General features: G+C 39.7%; 1 pseudogene; it reads right to left on the bottom strand.

Moving 5' to 3' along the window:
• Nucleotides 1-6,829: 6,829 nt before the first annotated feature.
• Nucleotides 6,830-8,347, bottom strand: LOC121148545 (annotated as a pseudogene).
• Between the last annotated feature and the right edge of the window lie 11,592 nt (nucleotides 8,348-19,939).

Here is a 19,939-nt window from a genome sequence, read left to right as displayed (position 1 = left end):
TTAATAGTCTTATCAAAGTCTAAAATAGTGTTACTAAATAAACTATTAGAAAACTTTGATAAGTTCTTCCTTTCATATAATGTCTGAGTCTTGTACAGATTGATCTGTGATCCAGATGTATTTAGTGAATTCTAAATGTTAGAAGTGCTGAGTAGCTGTTACAGGGTCCTGGATAGAGTGAAGCTTCCAGAAACTAATGCCCTGGAAGGAACACTCTTGTGTTTGGCTGTTTGTAAATTCAAAACCTTTTTAATGATAAACAGACAAAGAGATACGTGGGCATTTTTAACGAAGATTTATTGTTATTGGAAAGGCAGATTTTTCTTTGCTGGTTCATTCCCCAAGTGGCAAATCCGCCAGAGCTGAGCTGACCCAAAGCCAAGAGCCAGGAGTTTCTTCTGGGTCCCCCTCATGGGTGCAGCATCCCAAGGCTATGGCCAGCCTTGCTTTCCCAGACCAGTAGCTGGAGCTGGAAGGGAAGTGAAACAGCCAGAACATGAACCAGTACCCATGTGGAATTCCAGTGCATGCAAGGAAGGGACTTCAGGAATGAGGCTACTTAACCTGGCCCAAGGTGTGGAGCTTTTAAATTATTTATTATGCCAACAGCTTAGCTTAGTTTCTGCCAACTCATGAAAAGTTGAGAATTATACGGAAGTAACCATCTACACATTCCTGAAGTTTGTAATACTGGCAGGAAAATGGTTCTCACGATATTTAGTAACTGGCACTTATTCACAAACAGGAAGCTGAAAGAGTTCAACTTCAACTGGACAATTTCCTCAATCAACAGAAAGCCAAGGCAGTGTTGGAAAGGGGAAAATAAAAATGAAAGGTAAAGACTCACTGGAGAAAGGAGGAGGAAAATTAGTATTATTTATACTGGACCAAAGAGCAGTGATGACATCCAGACATCTACAGGTAAGGAAGGAATCAAAATGGGAGCAGTGCAGACAGTACTATGGGCTGTAAGAATGTGTATGTGTGTATACATATTCAAGTCCCTGTGCTTTTCTGTGTCCACTTTTGCCTTCTGGGACTGTCAATTCAATATTATCTTGGAGACTTGACTTTAAATTAAGCAGTGTAACATCAAGTTAGTAATGTTGAATCATGATTCAAAGACAGTTCTTTCTAGCTCTAAAATCATGTCTGATGACATGTTCTTTGTTTTTATAGATGCATTTGAGAACTCACTTTATAGATAGCATTTTTGTTTTGTGTTTCTCAGCACTTTTACCCTCTAAATCCAAGGTTAAAGTTAGCATATGTTAGGTTAAAGGTAGTTACCAGATTAAATAGAAGAACCGAGCAGAGAGAATAATATTTATTACCTGACATGCTGCTTTCACATGAACAAGCAATTCTAATTTTAGTGATTTATATACACAGCAGTACATGTCTAATCTCAAATGTATCCTGTTTAGCACTTGTGAAACAGTTAAATATGTGAAAACTGCAAGATTGTTTGCATGGGTTGTGCACATAATGCCACTTGTTCAGATTCATCTGTTCTGGTAAGAGGTGAAAAAATTTATCACTGAAGATGGCAGGGCAGAGGTTGATTCTCACTACCTTGGAGTCATGACCTGACAGTCATTCTTGAATTACCAGTAATCTTCCATCCATGAGTCTCTCTGAACTTTTGCCAAGGCACAGAAAGCTTACTAGATGCTGTTCCACTTAGGATTTCCTCAGCAATGATTTGTCATGCTGACCAATTCTTCCGAATACAGCCCACAGTTTGTCTAGGAAAAGCATACTTACTATTTGATTTTCTTTATGTTTATCTTGTGATTTGTCTTTGGCCTCTTGATCTGAGCATTCTTTAACTTGAAATTTCCCTGAGTTCTATTTGGATGCTGTTTCCATTCTACCTATTTCTTGTGAGCTCACATACCTTTGTGGCTCTCATTCCATATCTCTTTTCTCTAGCCCAAACATCTTCTAGTTCCCAGTGCTATTCTTCATCTATACTGAGTTTTCTTCTTATTCAGGAATCCACAATTCATTATATATCAAAGGAATTGATTTCTTTCCTCCAAGTTTCATTTTCTCCCTAAGCACTCAGTCTCCTTGCAAACTCACCTATCTAATCGCTGATGCTGGAAACTGGGGATTACTCCTTATCAATACAATTAGGAACCAACATGTTTTACCTACCTTTCTGAATTTACTAAGAGTGTCCTTGGTCAAGCTGTCACCAGGACTCTAATTGACTACCTTCAGTTCAATCACCACTCTGGAATCAGTTTCAAATTTGGTGTTTGTGTGATCTTTCCTGAACATTAATATTTATTTCTAGAATTAAATTTTCAGTGTATATGTTGATACTGTTGTAAAGGTCTGCTTTGTTTTCAACAGGGTAGAGCATATGGTCAGACATTCTGTTGACAGTGTTGTGAATGGATGATGTTGGGAAATGTTTCCCCAAATAAAGGTGTTAGGGAGAAGAAAGAAATAGTATGGTAGTTTGGGCAGTTGTCCAGGAGTGGTTTTCTATTTGCCTGGTTGCTGGCATTGTGGCAGAGCTGCTTGTGACGCTGTTTTCCTTCGTATAGTGCCACTCCTCTATTGTTCAGCTTCCTACTGATGCACCTGGGAAGGCAGTAGGGGATGTCCAAGTTTTGTGTCCATACCCACTCTGTGGTTTCCATGAGATTCTCCTGTTCTTGGCTTAGCCTGCCTTAGACCTGGCCATATTTGGAGTGACCTACCAGATGAAAGATCTCTTCCCTGTTGTTGAGTCTCTTGTCTCTCTTCTTTTTACTTTTCTTTCCTCATCTCCACTCCTGTTCCAAACAGTCTGCAGAGAGAGTTCTACTTCAGCTCACAGCCAGTCACTTGATGCTGAATTTCAGAATGAGATTTAGGATTTATGTAACCTCACATATCTTTTATTCTGTAATATTTAAATCTGATTTTAAGCATCCTTTAATTTCATTTTATTTGAAAGGCAGAGAGAAACAAACCAATGCAGACAAATCTCCCAAACATTAACTTTGTCCAAGATGCATACGAGTGAGCCAGGTCAAAGCCAAGAAATAGGGAGCCCAGTTCTGGTTTCCACACTTGTGGCAGGGACCATTGACTTGAGATATCTCTTGTGCCCCCCCAAGGTATACATGAGCAGGGAGCCAGATGGAATCAGTGCTGCACTTGAAGCAAGGTAAATCATTATGAGGCGTTGCTTTCTCAGCAGCCACTCAACTGCTGCAACAATGGCATTCTCCTGGATTTTGTTTTACAACACCATTGCAGTACTCTATGTTTTTTACAAGATGGATGTTTTTAGATCACAATACAACTGATACTTTTCTTCTCAGGAATGTCTTCTCCACTTCACTTCCTTTTTACGAGCCATACTCATGTGTGAAATTCATCTTAAATTAACACATATTTGATAAATGAAAGTACATTTACTTCTGTGATTTCAAAGTGAGTTAGTCCAGATTCCTTGCAATAAATTATAGGCAATTATAACTGATTACAAATGAAATCACAACATTCTTGCATTTGATCAGACTAGGGTAGTTTCATGAAATATTTGTACATAGCATATGCCCTGTGGCCATTAATTCACTGTCTAAATTAGAATCTTGAGACAACAAACACCAGGTGGGGCCTTGCATGAAAATGGTTTAATCATGACCGTGTGGGTTCTGATATCTCTTAAAGGCAGAGCATGTGAAAACAAATACCTGTTACCTGAGGGGGGGGGGAAGCAGAGATCTTGAAATTGACCTTGACAGAGAGTGATCTCTTAATGTCAAAGATTCTATAGGCATATTCTCATTTTCATGCTGAAATGGTGTTATGAAAAATAATTTTGGCTGAAAAGTAACCAACTGCATCTTTCTTGGACTGTGGCTTGGTAAGACCTAAAGGATCTATTATGATGGATTAATTTCAATGAAATATTTAATTTTATGTGTGTATTTTAAAAATCAGTTTATGAAACTTTGAGCTTATGTAGCATCACTTCATGTTTGTATCTTGATTAATTAAGAATATGTCTCTTAATATCCTAATGGGTGATGAAAACGCTGCTTCAGTTACTAATGAAAGATGATCTCCTACTCTAACCTTAACCTCCAAAGCTCAGAGAAGGAAAGGGCTGGCTCCACACTTTTGAATCCACACTTGTGGGTCTGAATGGTACAGCTTGTGGGACATGCCCCTTAAAATTGCATCTGTTCAATGCACTGCACAGTTATCCACAAAGGGATCCTGAGAATCACAGGGGCTTCTGGTCACTGAAGCACTGCCTACAGCCAGGACGAGAGTGAAGTTAACCCTAACCCTAACCCTAACCCTAACCGTAGCAGTAGCTCCTGCTACAGGGCATGCACAGGTGTGCTGCCTGTGTATTTGGAATTCTGTGCTTCTCAATATCTTGAGGAAATGTTACTTAGAAATTTGTCAGTATTTCCTTATTTCAAATAATAGAATGTGTGTGTTTGACATGAACATTTTCACATTTCAGATGTTGAAATAAGGTTTCAGCATCTAATATATTTTTTTGAAGATTTATTTCTATTATTTTTTTATTGGAAAGGTGGATATACAGAGAGGAGAGACAGAGAGGAAGATCTTCCATCTGATGATTCACTCCCCAGGTGAGCGCAATGGCCGATGCTATGCTGATCCGAAGCCAGGAGACTCTTCCGGGTCTCCCAAGTGGGTGCAGGGTCCCAAAGTCTTGGTCCATCCTCAACTGCTTTCCCGGGCCACAGGCAGGGAGCTGGAAGGGAAGCGGGGCTGCCGGGATTAGAACCAGCGCCCATATGGGTCCTGGGCGTGCAAGGCGAGGACTTAACCACTTGCGCCACTGCGCCGGGCCCAGCATCTAATATTTTTAACATAAAATTTCTCCTTGGTTTTGAAAGTGTCATAACACAGTTGAAAGATGTCCTAAATTATAATATTTTTCTCTACATTCTGTTTATTGAGAAAAACTAATTAAAGGGCATGTTTACGTGGACATTATAACAAATATATACATTAAAAGTGTAGGAATGTGTTGCCTTCCTGCTAAACAGAAAGTTCCTAAGCTTTATATACACAAAAGTTATACAATTTAATGTCCTAAAGTACAGAAGATCATTTATAAAAATATTTTACACTACTATTTATTTATTTCTTACTATGCAGTTCAAACCCCTAGAACGGTTTTGTATAATGGCACACAGATACCTGTCCCTGTTATAGGAAGCCTGCCTCAGATGCAAGGTACTTTGCTGCCTGAACTGACACAGTGTGGTATAAACAGAAGTCAATCCAGTTTGATAGTCCTGCAAACATTTTACAAGATTAACACAACTAATTTCCATTTCTCTTAACTGCAAGATTAAAAGATGAATAAAAACCAAAAACATATTGCAACTTAAAAAATCATCAAAACATCTTGGTTTTAGTTAATGTTTCTGTCAAGCACAATGCTTTAAAAAAACATTAAAGTGCGGCATGATGATGTACAGTATCTGTGTCCATAGCTTTTTGTTTCTATTTTATGTGCAGAGATAAACCATCCTGCTAAGAAATAAAAAGCACATGTCTCAACATGCACAGTCATTGCTGGGTTTCTGCAGGGAGTGCAGACAGCTGTCTCCCCCAATACACCACAAAGCTGATATAAGTGTTTTCTCAAAGAAAATAAAAATGATGTCTATATTTACAACTTTGAACCAATCTGCACAATTCATGATTAATAAATGGAAGGAAAAACTTCTTTTTTTAAAAAAAGATACACTGCTTGTTCTGAAGAGGCATACTACCTAGTTAGTGGTTAGAATAAAAACTGTATACAATTTTGTATTAGACATAAACTCTAGTTAGCAACTAACACATCTGTCCCTGTTGTAACATCAATAGGCTCTGATTGGGAGAGAGAGGGGCATGTCACATACCAGTGCCTCTAGCATCTTCCAATTTAAAGCAATATATCTGAACTGTTCCAAAGTATTCCTTGGCTCCTCAAAGGAGTCTCACTGGCCTCCATTTTTAGGAGCCGCCTGTCCACAAACTTGACTTCTCCTTTGTCAACTGCAGCCTTCTCTTACTAAAACACAATCTGTATACTTTATTTTTTGTTTTTTAAAAAGTTTTTTCTTTGAAAAAGTCAACTATCAATGTCATATTCCATCAGGATTAATATGCTGAACGATATTTACATCTCCAACTACCAGGTCACGATCCCTATTATATGTTGAAATTAGAATGATAAATTATCATATGCTTTGCATATCAGAGTTGGTATCACCTTTCCCATAGGGAATGCTGCCTGAAGTTAACATATTCCCAAAGGTAAAATGCACATTCTCTGAAATGCATTTTATTACGACAATGTATGTATTTACTCATAAAAATAATAGACAAAGACAGTTCTACACTGACTCTCAAACTGTGGGTTTAAAATTTCAGGTTAAAATCAACCATTTGCTTTGTAGAGGGAGAAGAGTTCTGCTAGTGTTGAGAATTAAAGGATCTCTTGGAATTAGAAACAGTGATACTGTTTCATTTTGAAATGGCCTTTGCCTTTTTATGACTGATTTTAATTCTGGATTTCATCTTGCCAACTACTATCCTGTTTAAACACTGCTGACAGCTAAAAGGAATTTCTGATGAAACTAAAGTGGTCCAGTGGTAAGTTACATATGCATCCTACTTTGAACAATCCCAGCCAAATTGGAGAAATGTGCTACTACACTCTTAATAACTAATGCAATAAAACCTTCCAATTTCATGTTTTACTTTTTGCTTTAATCAACTAAGAGTAGGCTTCTGGGAAATATTCACTTTAACCCATGTTTTGACTTTATAATACTGTTTACCAAGGTGGTGAAGTAGGCAAAGCTTGGGGTAAAAAAGGCATTTTCTCTACAGGCTCATTGCTATGTTGAGAGGGGCAGCTAATGTTATGAGTGTGGGCAGGTTCATTGGAGATGCAATGACAGGATGTGCTATGTTCACTGGAGCAGTGACGGGTAGGGAGGTTGACAGGGGTAGTGAGTGTTAAAGAAGAAGTCATGGATAATGGGCTGGTTATAGTTACAGGATGCCCTATGTTCATTGGGCTGCTTATGTTAACTGCACTTGAAACATTTACTGGACTTCTCATGCTCATTGCAGCTGCTACTAAGCCTGGGTTTGACATAATCCCGGATGACACAGAGGATGTTGTATTGAATGGAGTAGTGAGTGTCACAGGTGTCGTTGCGGCCGTGGAGGTTTGGCACAGGTTAGCAGCTTCTTTCTTCCTTGCTTTGACAGCTTCTTCCCACAGTCTCAGTGTTTCCACGTGTTTCCCTGGCCAGCTTGTCACGTGCTGCTGCTGCTGCTTCTGGCTGCTGGTCTCTTCACTCATGCATGCTTTACTGAAGCCTTGTTTGCATGTATTACAGTTGATACTTTGACTTTGTCCGTGTGTCTTTAAGTGGCTGGTGATATATGCCACACTCAGGAGCTTCCCACAGATGTTGCATGACACCTTGCCTTCGTGGTGCACCATGTGTGTCCTCAGTCTGTCTTTGGTGGCAAAGGCAGCAGTGCATGTTTGGCACTTGAAAGGTCTTTCTGTTGAATGGACATATTTTACATGACAGCCTAAATGGTCAGGCCTGGAGAAGCCTTTCCTACAAACATTGCAAGTATAGGGTTTGGTGATGCCTCCTTCGTGAGACCTCACATGGTAAGTCATCCGGTCCTTCATTTAGAAGTGCTGATTGCAAGTAGGACACTCAAAGGGCTTTTCGTCTGAGTGGGAGAGCTTGTGCCAATTGTGGTGGTACACATCTTGGTAGGCCTTCCCACACATCTCACAAGCATGGTACTTCTTGACAGGCTTACTAGGTTTCTTGACAGACTGGGTCACAGGCATAGCTGTGGTGCTGGCACTACTACTGGGGTTGGTGCCAGAGGATGATGTAGTGACTGTTGATAACATGCCTGCAATGGTTGAGACCAACGAAGTTCGGGTGCTGTCCCCAGCGATGGTGGAGATCAGGGGAACCACCGTGGTGGGGGTTTTCTTTGGCCGGGACACCGACTTGATCCCTTTTTAGCAGGACTCATGGGGCCTCAGGTGATAGCTGTCCCTGAAAGCTTTACTGCAGTGAGTGCACACAAATGAAGTTTGGGGTTTTTCTTTTTTAATTCCAATGGCATCTTTTAAAGTCTCTGGTGCAGCCTGAGGTTTCTGAGTTATTAGTATGGGAAGCAATGGTTTCTGGTCAGGGGGCTCCACAGTACAACTCAGGAGAGGCAGCAGGCTATTCTGTGCTGCCTGCTGTTGGTGATGGGAGGCTTCATGGGCCTGGAATAGGAACACAATCCAGTTGGACTCCATGGCTGCTGTGGCCGACCCCCCCACCCCCCTTTCCAGTTCCCCCGCTCGGGGAGCCTGCTGAACGGGAGGAGGCAACAAGAAAGTGGTGGTGGTGGCAGCAGCAGTGGCAGCAGCGGCTCCTCAACATGGCAACCCTGAGTGGGGCTGCTTCCGGTCTAAATTATAATTTTAATGAGAAGTATATAATTTATGAAATTAAGTGAAGTTGTCAAAGTTCGCATTTTATCTAATGAATTGATTGTAAAATCAATTATTTCTTGTGTCTTCAAATAAAACTTGTACTGTGCTTCAAAATGCTACCAAAAATCGAATTAAAAATGTTTATTTTTATATACAAAACAGGCAGTCTATAGTCCACAATATGCTTTTGGGTTGGATTTCAAGATTGTTTTATTCCAAAATAAACAATTTTAATTCCATTTTTGAGTGTTTGAAGTATGCTGATGAATTATCATAGTTGGCTTTGTTCAACAACGTCATTAGAAACTTACTAGGACAAAATGTTGGGAAAAATAGAAAATATGAAAAGACTGTACATATCTAATATTACAAGTGTTTTCAAGTGTTTACAGCAATTGGCGTTAGATGTGATTTATTTCGTTGTAAAAATTTTTAAATCCATGCATTGTTTAAATGTTATACATATAAAATTCTTTTTTTTCATGGTCAGCCCATTTATTTCTTTTTTTTTTTTTTCTTTTTTGGTTCCATTTAAGAGCTGATTACAATGAGCATGATCTAGGTGCCTACAAATGCTAAAAGCTGAAAATAGCTATCTATTTGTAGATAGAGGTGGATTTGTAAGCTCACCACTTTTTTTTATAGAAGTCATCTTTTGAAACCAGAACTACATAGATAAATTTGTATTTCCAGTTTATAGAATCTTGAGTAAACTTTTCATTTGAATTTTCAGTTACGTGGTGTGAGAATCTCATTAAGAAGATTTTAGCACTGAAAAAAGTGTTTAGAGTTTAACAAAGCTCTAACTTGTTAAATATTCTGTTATTTTGGGGACTTTAAAGAATTCAGTACTTGTAGATTTAAAGCATTTCTTGACACCATGAGAATACATTTTTTTAATTAAATGTGTATTTAGGCTGAATTCTAGATTTTCTCATAGGGTTTCTTTCACATTCATAAGTTACTGTCAGACTTATCCCATTTCCAATGTTCTTTTTCTTGATATTCAAAGTTTTGCAAAGTCTCTATCTGTCTATTCTCAATGTCTGTCTTTGTGGCATAATCTGTAAATTTTGTTTTTGCAATATTCGGGGAGTGTAACTTGCCTAGTTTCTGTGGTATGTGTCTTCAGTTGAGTTCCATGCAGCAGGTGGTCCGAGAGAAAGATGCGTGCTTTGAGACACAAGTTCATCTTCATGAGGATGAGCTTCTTCAGTTAGTAACCCAGGCAGATGTGGAAACAGAGATGCAACAGGTGTGTTGCTAATACTTGCCAGAATGACTGTACATTTGGGTTACCTTTGGTGAAATCACCACAGCCACCTTGAAGCCACTGCCCTTCCCTGCTGCTCTGCACTTGGTCTTTGTGTGCCCCTCATTGGCTTTTGTTTTTTGGTGGGGGTGCCTTTGTCTTCTGTTGTGTATTAATCCTTTATTTTTCTTATCCTTACCTTGCCTTTCATAACTCTATAATCAAATCATTATTATTCATAAGCTGAGTTTACCTGGCAAATGTAGTCAGAGATTGATTTCTCCTTAGTGTTCTGATTGCAGCAGCCTTCGCACATTAAAAACTTGACCGAAAAATTCAAACCACTGAAGTCAGTTTTAAGCCTCCCAAACATTAGCATAGAGAAATTTTTAAGCCATAAAGACGAATATTAGGTCAGTAATCATTTATCTTAGAAAATCATTGAATGGATTTTAAAAACTGGCTTTATCATCTATTTCATCATCTACTAACTACTGGCTTCATTGTCTACTAACTCCATGGTGTTCGTTTTTGTTTAATGTGTAGTGCAAGGCAGTACTTAAAGGCTCTCCAATGGCATTTAATGTTTGCTCTGCCCAATCGTTTTGGCAGGAAAACTTCTAAGCAATCCTTCAGAATGCACCACTAAGTTTCAATGTATATCACTTTACATAGAATATTATTAATTGTATATGTGTCATTGATTTATTTGTCCAGCAAGAGTTTTTCAAGTGCCTGCCCTTTGCATGAAACTACAGGAGAAATGGTTCCTGCCTACAGAGAGTGTTCTCTTTGGGAGTTAAGATCTACATGTACCTATTGCGTTTAGGTGCAGGACATTAACTGTTACTTCTAAAAGTGACTCTGTATTGTGTTCCTCCGGTTATTAAAAAGGCCCTCTAATTCAGGGACTGGCCTGTGTCTGTGTGTGGGTGTTATGGAAAAGACATCTTTGGAGATTCTTTGGTGCTGCTGGATGGGGAGCATGGCGTTCGGGTGCCTCATTCTTTAGTCTACCATCTTCCATATCCCAGAATTGAAGTACACAGATTCCTGTGGCACTTTGAAAGGTAAGTAGAAATAACGTTCAGTTGTTAGCACATTTTGTCCAAAGTATTTTATTTTTTTTTCTCAGAAGTTGAAGGTGCTGCAGAGAAAGCTTGAAGAACATGAGGAAACTCTCTTGGGCCAGGCTCAGGTCATGGACTTGCTTCAACTGGAGCTGACAGCTGCTGAACAGAAAAACCAGGTACCCTTCCTTGGGAGCATTTGTTTCCACTTTAATTTTCTGGGCAGCATAACAATAGCCTTTGAAGAATCGATGCAATTTATTCATATCCTGTGCTTCATGGGTGGTGAGAGCATGATGAGCAAAACAAATATAACTAAAAGGAAAAAAAATACAACAACAACAAAAGCATAACTCTTGTCCTCACAGAACATATTTGTTATTGTTGCTGTTTTCCTTTGATGTTTTAAATCTAGGATCTTACTTTCTCTAGAATGCCTTTTTTCCTCAACTAAGCTTCTTCCCTATGGAATTTATTTCCAAATGAGAGAGAAATTAAAAAATAATTACACAAATAAATGTGAATGCAAACTGTCAAAAGGGGTCAAAAAGCAAAAATACAGACTCACACAGTTGTAAATTTGGTCCCGGGTGCCTAAGGCCATGCTTCATCCTAGAGAGGCGCTGTGTTTACTGAAAGAAAAGCAATGTTATCTAGGTTTATGAACCTTTGCCATTTTCCCTAAATTCTGTCTCAGCAGTAACAGCAGATGGAAGCTTAGTGTAGTACTTTAAGGAACACCGTGGAAACAGAAAGACAGGAGTCCAAGATTCAGATGGAAAAGATGGAACTGGAAGTGGCAGAGAAAAAATTATCCTTGCATAGTCTACAAGAAAAAATGCAGCATCTTATGGAAGAGTTTAAGCAAGCAGGCAATGTTCGGGCTGAGCTGGAGTCTAAGTACAGTGCTTTGGGACACAAGCACAAAGCAGACATGGAAGAGAAGACCACTTGCGTTTTGAATCTTCAAAAAACTGAACAGGAGCTGTAGTCTGTCTGTGATGCTCTCAAGGATCAAAATTCACAGCTTCTCCAAGAGAAGAGTGAATAAGCAGAGCAGTTTGCCCAGGCCATTCAGCAGCTGGAAGGTCAGTGTGTGCTGTTGAAGCCCAGGTCTTAGTGCCTGAGTGGCCCGTGATTCTTCTTTGTAGGGATCTGTTGACAGCATGTGATCAGTTTTGTCAGTAGGATGAAAAAAGGCCTCTCTCTTTTAAAATACTTACAGATTATTCATTTCTTTATTTACATTGGAAAGTTAGATTTTTTTTTGTTATATAAAGCAAAGGAGGTAAGGAGAGAAAGATATTCTGACCATTGGTTCACTCTCCAAGTGGCTCCAAAGGCTGGCGCTGAGACAATCTGAAGCCAGGAGCCTGGAGTTTCTTCCAGGTCTTCCATGTTGGTGCAGTGTGGTAAGATTTTAGACCATCCTCTGCTATTTTTACAGGCTACAACCATAGAACTGGATGGGAAGTGGAGCAGCTGGGACACAACCCAGCACCCAGTTGTGATCCTGGCACTTGAAGGGGAGGATTAGTGAATTGAGCCATCACACCAGGCCCAAGAAAGGCCTCTTGGGGTGGTTTTTTGGCTTGGTGGGTAAGATACCCATGTTCCATATTGGAATTCCTTGGTTTAATAACTGGTTCCACATTTGACATCAGCTTCCTGTTCTGGCAGCATGTGGGAGACCTGGATTGAGTACCTGGCTGTCATTTTTGGTTCTTCTTGCGTACTGTTGTAGGCATTTGGGTCGTAGGTCTGTGGAGGGAAACCTTCTGTCTGGTTTTAAAATTAAAGGGAAAAAAGGCATTGGAAAGAAGAAAGGCATGTCTTCTCAATGCTTCGTTGCATGTTTCTTCCTTCTGATTACAGTTATATATCTTCGTATTTATCATAGTACGGAGTACTAGTGATAGTTTTATTCCAGATGTCACATATAATCCCATGTGACACATGACTCTGGTCTGAGAGTTCCATGACTGAATAGAATTTGAATTTGTAAAATACTTGGGCCAGGTCTGAGTGTGTAGTTATGGAGTCTTACCTGCCTGGAGTCATCCTAAATCTGAAAATGGATCTCAGTGCTTAGAAAATCTTTGTTTAAAGAAAACTTTATTCTTTTAAAAAATACAAAAGCAGTTTATTTTTAAATATATCATCTTAGAGTTATACATGCTTCTAAAGATAACAAACACTTCAGTAGTTTATAAATTAAAAAGTGCAGCTGCCTCAAATGCCAGTACTCCACTCGTCAAATAATAATCTCTGCCAATAGATAGGATATACCTAAAGGAACAATTTTAGAAAGAACTGAGTTGAAAATTTGTGTATCACAGAATTAAACATTCACCTCAAGGTCTCCGTGACCAGATGTGCCTGAGCATGCTGTCCTTTTAACTGAACCTTCTTCATGTTTAAAACCACATTGTGGAAATGTGGTATGGAACTGAAGGAAATAAAGTAAAAACCACTGAAGTAGTTCTCCAAGGAGAAAAGGAAAGATGGTTATTAAAAATCCAAGCCTATATAATTTACTTCTTATTGAAGTGTCCTTCGGTTCCTGAGAACACTGAAAAAGTTAAAATAAACATGTTGTGTGCACATTTGGGACTTTGGTTAAGGCACCTGCTTGGGACACCAAATCTCACATTAGAGTGCCTGGGTTTGAGTGCTTTCTCTGCTTCCATTTCCAAAATGTGGCTGAAGCTTAATGCTCACCCCAGGAGACCAGTGATGGAATACTTTGTGTCCCTGCATTCAGATGAGAGCCCCAATTTAGTCCTAGACTTCTTACTTCAGTTTTGCCTTGCTGTGGCTATTTCAGACATCTTGGGAATGAACCAGGGAACTGCCTGTCACTATCTCTCTGCTTCTCAGATAAATAGCCTTTTAAAAATGTTTGAAATGTCATGGGTATCATTTTATTTTATTTTATTATTTATTTATATATTCATTTTTATTAATTGTATTGCATTATGTGACACAGTGTTATATGCACTGGAATTCCTCCCAGCCCTCCCTGAACCCTCTCCCCATGGTGAATTTCACCACCTCATTGCATTAGTACAGTTCAAATTCAGTTGAGGTTCTTTCATTGCAAGCATCTACAAAGAAGAGTCCAGCATCTTATTATCCTAGTGAGTTCAACGATTTCTTGGTGAGACCATCTCTGGTCTGAAGGTAAAGCCTGCAAAGGATTGTCCCAATCAATTAAAAGCCCCAACATAACATCAACAACAATTTGCAACATTATAACATTAATTCACATGGTATTAATTAAGCAATATGTTAATAGGAAAATGCATGTTCTCAACTGCATCCTGTGACTTCTTCATAGACATTTCAGTTTTGCTATCTATTCAGCCGGGTTCTACACAGCTCAAAATGGCTATAGATTACTGTTCAGCTGTCTCGTGTCTATTTTCATTTTAGTATTTAGCTGTTTATAGTGTTGAAGCATAATTTTTTTAAAGATTTATTTTTATTATTTTTTTTTTATTGGAAAGGCAGATATACAGAGAGAAGGAGAGACAGAGAGGAAGATCTTCCGTCCGATGATTCACTCCCCAAGTGAGCGCAATGGCCAATACTATGCCAATCCGAAGCCAGGAGCCTCTTCCGGGTCTCCCAAGTGGGTGCAGGGTCCCAAAGCCTTGGGCCGTCCTCGACTGCTTTTCCGGCCCACAGGCAGGGAGCTGGAAGGGAAGCGAGGCTGCCGGGATAGAACCAGCGCCCATATGGGATCCTGGGCGTGCAAGGCGAGGACCTTAACCACTTGCGCCCTCGCCCCTGGCCCTTGAAGCATAATTTTGCCGAACTTGGTTGTTTTTTGGATGGTCTGAGCTGGCTTATAACTCTAGCAAGACATATGTTATCAGTTTAGGTACAGAAAAAAAATTTTTTTTGGAGGGGTGTGAAGAGAAATCCCCAATACCCATATACACATAAATTTCTAAGACACCCTCTTATATCCAAATATTTTTGTCATAGAAATGGCTGAAATGTAACCATAAAAGTAGTTTGTATTAAGTTATTTGAATTTATCTAAAAAATGAGGCAAATCAAAAGGTGTAAATCTAAGCAAGAATTACAATTAACTTTGCTAATGTGATTTTAATCACTGTTAAGGACTATCAGAATATTGCTGTGTTAGGGTTTTCCAATAACCCAAATGTTTCACAGATCCATCGCTTTTTATCATTTTAAAATGTGTTACATTAAGGAAATGGCTTAAAGTCATGAGGTTCTGTAGTAATATCGTAGATGAGATTAAAAGCTAGCACATTCTCTAAAAGATGACAAACAGTGCTATCAGATATATATATCATTTGTAATTACTTATTAATATTTCTGTTGTTAAGGTCGATGCTTCAGAAGATGAATCACAAAAGAAGGGCAAAAAAGACTCCAAAGGTAAAAATATTGTATTATATAAAGTAAGATGTGAAGAATTGTAAGTCCCCACTATATTATTATGAACAAATTGAAAACATTCCCATATACATAAATAACTTGTTAGATGGTCATCAGAGAAGATAAAAGTACACTGTCATGGAAAAATTAATTTGGAAGGTTACCATTATATTGTCATAAGAGATTCTGTTTCAGCTATATCAGTGTCAAAGATACTATGCCACAATTGAATACTATTTGGCATAGTGATTTTTTTTTAGGATAGTTTATTTGAAAGGCTAAGTTATCAGAGAGAAAGAGTGAGATTTTCTATCCACTGGCGCTTGCTGCAAATAGCCAAAATGGCCAGAATGGGATGATTTAGAGTCAGGGGCTTCTTCTGGGTCTCGGACATGGGTGTAGCTTCCCCAAGGCTTGGTTTGATTTCCACTGCTTTCCCAGGTACATTAGCATGGAACTGGAACAGAAGTGGAGCAGCCAAGACTCCAATGAACAGCCATGGCAACAGCAGCACCAAAATTCTTTAATTAAAAAAATCATTTTTAAAATTTGCATAACATAAGCTCATTTCTTATTTTTCACAGTACAGATACAGAAGCACAGGGGATTCTCAGTTCACCCTGCTTTTAGCCTCCCTGATTACAATCTAACTAGTTTTCCTCAAGTTTTTGCAGTGGGATAATCATTCATTTCACCCTTACAAGCTTAACTTTCTGATGTAAATATAACATGACATTACAAGTATAGGAAAAGGAATAAAATAGTGTAATGTAAAAGTATGATTAAAAATAAGCCTGGAAATCCTACTATGGCTTGGGATTAAGACACATACTGCATACATCCATTATTTCCTAGAATGCTCCCTAGTAGAACCTCCCTAGTAGAGTTTATATCTTTCGTGCCCTTTGTATTGGTCATTGCATATCAGAAAGAACATACAATATTTATTTTGGGGGGAATGGGCTTATTCCACTAAGCATTATTGGTTTCCAGCTGAGTCCATTTTGTAGCAAACAGTAAGGTTGTATTTTTTCAAATGGCTAAATAGTAATGGAGTAAATATACCACATTTTCTTTTCTATTTTTTTCTTTTTTTTTAAATATTTATTTATTTGTTGAAAAGTCAGATATACAGAGAGGAGGAGAGACAGAGAAGAAGATGTTCCATCTGATGATTCACTCCCCGAGTGAGCGCAATGTCCAATGTATGCTGATCCAATGCCAGGATCCAGGAACTTCTTCCAGGTATCCCACATGGGGGTAGGGTCCCAAAGATTTGGGCTGTCCTCCACTGCTTTCCCAGGCCACAATCAGGGAGCTGGATGGGAAGTGGAGGTGCTGGGACTAGAACCAGTGCCCATATGGGATCCTGGCGCATTCAAGGCGAGGACTTTAGCTGCTAGGCCACACCACCAGGCCCACCACATTTTCTTTATGCATTCATTTGTTGATGGAAATCTTGGCTAGTTCCATTCCTTAGTGTTGTACATTGTGCTGCTATAAACATAGTGATGCAGTTAAGGCATCACTTTTCTAAGAAAAATGACATGGTTTTCCACAATTTGATGTCCTCTTATATTTCTTTCTTTAATATTCTTTAGTTTTCATCATAGAGATCATCACGACCTTTGTTTGGTATATTCTAATGTACTCAAGTTTTTTTTTTGTATGTTTTTTTTTTTGTTTGCCACTGTTGTGAATAGAACTGATTTTACAAGTTCTCTCACAACCATAGAATTGTTTGTGTATACTATGACCATTGATTTATGTGTGTTGGTTTTCTATCCTGTGACTTTGCCAAACTCTCTAATGAGTTCCAGGAGGATCCTAGTTGAGTCTTTTGGTTCCTCTGCAAGAATCATGCCATCTGAAAACAGGAATAATTTGACTTTCTCCTTTCCAATTTGCATTGCTTTTATTTCTTTGTCTAGCACAATTGCTCTGGCTAGTACTTCTAGTACTACGTTGAATAGCTGTGATGAGAGTGGGCATCCTTATTTAGTTTCTAACATTGAAGGAAATTCCTTCAGGCCTGATTTGCTCCAAGTTTTTAATGTAAAGGAAATTGAATTTCTCCAACTCTACATCTGCATCTGTTGAGTTAAGCATGTGGTTTTTCCTCTTCAGTTTGTTGATGAGATATATCACATTTATTGCTTTGCATATCATACCTGCAAACCAGGGGAAGTCCCACCTGGTTTGGGAAGATGCTCTTGTCATGTGTTGTTGGATTGTGTTGGCTAATATTTTGTTAAGGATTTTTGCATTTGCATTTATCAGGAATATTTATCAGGCCTATAGTTCTCTTTCTCTGTTGAATCTTTTTTTTTTTTCTGTATAGGAATTAAGATGATGTTGGCCTCATAGACGAAACTTGGAAGGATTATCCCACCTTCTACTGTTTTGAATAATTTTTGAAAATATTGGAGTTAGTTCTTGAAACGTTCACTAGAATTGAGCAGTAAAGCAATTTAGTCCCAGACTTATTTATTGGAAAAATCTTTATTACTTATTCCATCTCTGTCCTAGTTATTGGTCTATTTAGTTCTCCAATGTCTTCATGGTTCATGTTTGATAAATTGTGTAGAAAATTTTATGCTTCTGGACTTTTCAATTTATTGGCATATCTTAAGGTCTTGGTAGAAGCATTTACGGTAAAACCTGCTTACCTCATATTTCTTGGCTTAGAACATTTGTTGTTAATTTGAAGTCCCATAAATGCTTATTGATAAATGTTGTAAAAAGGAACATAATAAATAGTTATTTGATGGTTACCACTTCTAATTGAGTGTTAAGTCTCTGATGAACACAGAAGGCAGGATAGGGATACAAACCGGGCTCCTAAATCTATATTGTAAAATACGGGAAACTTGTTCACTTTATTTAAAAAGGGTTCATGCCTATCTTGCAATTAAAATGCACTCATTCCACCCTCCAGTGACATAAGGACCTCCACCTAGGCCCACGTCTTTAAAGACAATAGCATTGCCAACCTGATGACCCAGCTTTGACAGATGGAACCCTAGGAGTTCTACAAAATGAGACATTCAGCCCAGCATAAGAGTAAGTGAAGTAGATGATCAAAGGAAACTGCTAAAGAGAAAGTCAGGGGTAACTCGAATGCACTACAAGGATACACCAGTGTGAAAACCATTCATGCCATGGAACATGACTGTTACTCCAAAACTTATGTTGGCATTTATTGCCCAAAATGATGAAAACTTCATGTGACACTGGTGTGATGTGATCTTTCACAGGTGACTGAGATATTAGATAAGATCATCGGATGCCCTTGACTGAATACCAGTGACTTCATATGAAGAGAGCTAAAACAAAGAAATGCATGTTTTTCCAGTCTCCTGCCATATGATTACCTGTAAGGCTGAGGCCTTCACCAGGTGTGGTCCCTGGAATTTTTGTAACTGTGAGCTAAACAAACCTCCCAGGAGACTAAAACAAGACCACAGCTGACTCAGGCACTCCAGCACACACCTCACCACAGAGATGCCAATTTGAGCAGCAATTCAAGCACCAGTTCACTTGCAGAAGAGCTATTGAAGCTGGGAAAGAGACTAGTGTCTTACTTTATCATGGTTAGGTCTTGCTAAAGAAGGTCACAATGAGTTGCCTATGCCACCACCAGGGAACTGCCTGGTCCACGAGGTAGGAAGCAGCATGGCCACTTCCTGGGAGCAGCTTTCCTTCAAGGCCCAGCTTGAACAGGGAGCCATGTGGTCCATGAGACAGAAGGCAGCATGACACCATGCAAGGAGCAGCCCTGCCCACAAAGCCCAGCTTGACAAGGGACATGTCTGGCGCAAAGGCAGGATGGAGGATGGCACCTTGCTGGGAGTAGCCCTGGCAACAAAGCCCAGCTTGATGAGGAAGCTGACTGACTGACAATGCAGGACGCAGCATGTCATCTTTGCTGGGAGTAGCCTTGCCTTCAAGCCTGGGTTGACCAGCGGGCAGCCTGGCCCACAAGGCAGGAGGCAGCATGGCCCATTGCCAGGAGAGCTTGACTGCAAGTCACAGGTTAACCACAGAGCAGACTGGCCCACGATGCAGGAGGCAGCAAAGCCCATTGCTGGGAGTACCTTGTATGCAAGGCCCAGCCTTACCAGGAAACTGCCTGGACCATGATGCAGGAGCCAGCATGGCACCTTACTTTGAGGAGCCCTACCTGTAAGGCCCAGCTTGACCAGGGAGCCACATGGCCCACAAGGCAGGAGGAAGCATGGCCCCTTGCTGGGAGCATCTTGCCCACCAGGCACAGGTTCATCAGGGAACAGCCTGGCCAAAGAGGCGGGAGGCAGCAAGATGCCAGGCTGGGAGCAGCTCTTCCTGCAAAGCATGGTTTGACTAGGGAGTCAGCAGTCCCACAAGGCAGGAAGCATCATGCAGGCTGGGAGCAGCCCTGCCTGCAAGACCCAGCTTGACCAGGGAGCCTCGCCAATAAGTTAAAAGGCACAATGGCCATTTGCTGGAAACAGCCCTGCCCACAAGAACCCAACTTGATGTGGAGGATCCAGTACTTTAGCACGGATTCCCTTACCATCATTTCTTGCAAATGTTGTTCCCATACTTCTTTGCCATTTTGCAGGTTGTTTAGTTTTCAGAATCTGCTCATATCAGAGTTTCAAAGCAGTGAAGCTTATTTGTTTTTTTTTTTTT

The sequence above is a fragment of the Ochotona curzoniae genome, unplaced genomic scaffold (assembly GCF_017591425.1).
Source record: "Ochotona curzoniae isolate NIBS_2020 unplaced genomic scaffold, NIBS_Ocur_1.0 contig_1550, whole genome shotgun sequence".
NCBI classification, from domain to species: Eukaryota; Metazoa; Chordata; class Mammalia; order Lagomorpha; family Ochotonidae; genus Ochotona; species Ochotona curzoniae.
The sequence above is the reverse complement of the archived record's forward strand: the minus strand, read 5'-3'. Positions and strand labels throughout refer to the sequence as shown.